This window comes from Colobus angolensis, unplaced genomic scaffold (assembly GCF_000951035.1).
Source record: "Colobus angolensis palliatus isolate OR3802 unplaced genomic scaffold, Cang.pa_1.0 Scaffold22, whole genome shotgun sequence".
Taxonomy (NCBI): Eukaryota; Metazoa; Chordata; class Mammalia; order Primates; family Cercopithecidae; genus Colobus; species Colobus angolensis.
The window spans coordinates 4,245,607-4,248,947 of NW_012115377.1; positions in this window are offsets into that span (position 1 = coordinate 4,245,607).

Here is a 3,341-nt window from a genome sequence, read left to right on the forward strand (position 1 = left end):
TTATTTATTTATTTTGAGACAGGGTCTCATTGTGTTGCCCAGGCTGGAGTGCAGTGGCGTGATCATAGCTCACTGCAGCCTCTACCTCCTGGGCTCCAGTGATGCTCCTGCCTTGGCCTCCTGAGTAGCTAGGACCACCGACCATCACACCAGGCTAATTTTTGAAATTTTTGTAAAGACAGGGTCTCAAACCCCTGACCTCAAAGTGATCCTCCCGTCTCGACTTCCCAGAGTGCTGGGATTACAGGTATGAGCCATTACACCCGTCAGACAGTTGCTTCTGTTTGTAGCACATGAGCTTAGTTTTGTAGGAGGATGGACAGTTCTCTTCTTAAACACAAAAGAGTTAAAGTTAATTTAAAGTTCATGTTCTGTATGTAATGGGTTACATAGACTGTGGCAGCAATTGAGAAGATGATACATTCTACACATGGAAGTGTGATAAACAGGGTTACAACAGGCACTGAGTACCAAATCAATTCGCACACACAGCTATGGCATAATGGTTAGGCACAGGCTTGGAAGTCATACTGCCTGAGTTTGCATGCCAGCTGTGCGTCTCACCTCAGCTTCCTTCTCTGTAAAATGAGGATAATAATATTACTTACCTTGAAGAGTTGCTGAGAGGAGTCCATGTTATCTCTGTAGCATGCTGAAAAATTGAGGGCACGGTGGGTGGAAGCTCATGCTAGCTTCCACTACACACAAGGGAAAGAGAAAAGGCTGTGGTTAAGAAAGCGGGCTTAGCTGGGAGTTGTGGCTCCTACCCGTAATAACCAACGTTTAGCGAGGCTGAGGCAGGAGGACTGCCTGAGGACCGGCCTGGGCAACATAATGAAACTCTCTGTCTCTACAAAAACATTTTTAAAATTAGCTGGGTGTGGTGGCACACATCTGTTGTCCTGGCTACTCGGGAGGCTGAGTTGGGAGCATTGCTTGGGCCCAGGAGGTGAAGCTTGCAGTGAGCTGAGATCTGGCCACTGCACTCCAGCCTGGGCGACAGAGCGAGACTCCGTCTAAAAAAAAAAAAAAAAAAAAATTCTAACTTGATTCTGAAGGATTGGGGAGTGTTGAAAATCATCTTCAGTTTCTAAGCCAAATTGCTGGGTTGTGATGGAGCCATTACGAGGTGAAGAGGCTGGAGGGAGAGCAAGTTTGAAAGCGGAATGATATCAGTCTTGGACCTCTTAAATTTGAGGTGCCCATTGTTGAAAGAATGAACCTGTTTCCCCAGCTGTAAGCAAAGAAATGGATTGCAATGAAAAGGCATGCTTTCAACTGTTGTTCCAAAACTTTGGTCCTGGTCTGGAACGGAGGTACAGACTATCTTCTAGTTACTCTGTTATTCATTTTTTAAAATTAAATTAAATTAAATTAAATTAATTTTCTTTTTATTTTATTTTTTGAGATAGTGTCTTGCTCCTATTGCCCAGGCTGGAGTGCAGTGACACAATCTCAGCTCACTGCAACCTCCACCTTCCAGGTTCGAGTGATCCTCCTGCCTCAGCCTCTCAAGTAGCTGGGATTACAGGCACTCACCATCATGCCCGGCTAATTTTTGTATTTTTAGCACAGATGGCATTTCACCATGTTGGCCAGGCTAGTCTTGAACTCCTGACTTCGAGTGATCCACCCTCTTTGGCCTCGCATAGTACTGGGATTATAGGTGTCAGTCTCCATGCGCCAGCCTCATTTATTTATTTATTCAATAAATTGTGTTGGCCACTATTGCATGCCACCATGTGATGTTCAGGATTCAGAGGTGACTCAACCCTGGGTTCTGACTTCATCTGGAGAGAGCCCAGCATAGGCGTCTTTGTTGTCAGGCCTGGGATAGGGAGTGACATCATATTAAGGGAGGCTGCAGTGGGGGGAGAATGAGGACTCTGCTTGGCTGAAGACACTGGGGAAGGCTTCCTGGAAGAAGAGATATTGGAGATGGGCCTTGAAGGATGAGTAGGAGTTCACCAGGCAAATAGGAGAGGAACTTTTAGCCCAGACATCAGTCCTTTATTCATCTCCCTGTATGTAATTACTGTAAGAATTGGCAAGAGAAGCTGGAATGGAGAGTCATGAGGTCTCTGAGGATCAGACAGACACATCACAGCTATCTCTGGCCCAAAGGGTATTCCTTAGGATAACACCAGCTACTGTAACAAACGACATTTCAGTGACTTAACATGGTAAAAATCTATTGCTTGTACACAAAACAGTACAATGCATGTGCTTCTGGTTCCAGGTCGGGGGGCTTTTCCCCACCGAGTAATTCAGGGACCCAGGCTACTTTCATTTGCAGTTTTGCCATCCCTTAGAGTCTCAGCCTGCAGAAAATAGGGAGAGAGGAGGTATGGAGGAGTAATTTCTCCTTAAATACAGTGCCCTGAACGTGATATTTATGACAAACGCGCTTATTCTATTGGCCAGAAGCCGTCACGTGACTGCATCCACATGCGAGGAGAGATGGGAAATGCAGTCCTTAGCTGGGCAGCCATTTTCCAGCAGCAATTCCATATTATGGAAGAGAAAGCATGAATTTTGGTGGATCTTTAGTGGCCTCTGCCCGAAGTAGGCAGCAGGAATAGAACTAAGGGCTTGGAGGCAGTAACACTCAGTTTGATTTATGCACTTGAGTAAACCTTTCTTCTCCCTCCTTGGGTTTCTCTCTCTGAGTGATGAAGATTGAAAACCAGTTAATATCTGAGGTCTTTTCTAGTTTCAAAAATTGACCAGGTGCAGTGGCTCATGCCTGTAATCCCAGCACTTTGGGAGGCCAAGGCAGGCAGATTGCTTGAGGTCAGGAGTTCAAGACCAACCTGGTCAACAATGTGAAATCCTGTCTCTACTAAACAGAAAATACAAAAATTAGCTGGGCGTGGCGGCAGGTGCCTGTAATGCCAGCTACTAGGGAGGTTGAGGCATGAGAACCACTTGAACCTGAGAGGCGGAGGTTGCAGTGAGCCAAGATCACACCACTGCACTCCAGCCTGGGTGACAGAGGGAGACTCTGTCTCAAAACAAAAACAGAAACAAAAACAACCAAAAATACGAAAATCGATGGGTTGGTGAATGCTCTTGGGTTTCCGAGCTGGAGCTAAGATGATGATGGTGATGATGATGATGGTGATGATGGTCATGGTCGTGAATAAGATTGTGGTAATGATGGTGGTGATGGTTATAATGGTAATGATGATGGTGATGGTGGTGATAATGACGAGGATGATGATAAGAGTGATAATGACGAGAATGGTGATGGTGATGATGGTGGTGATGATGATATCACTATCATGATGATAATGATAATTTCCAGAACTTGAAATGTCCAGCCCTTTCTTTTTTTTTTT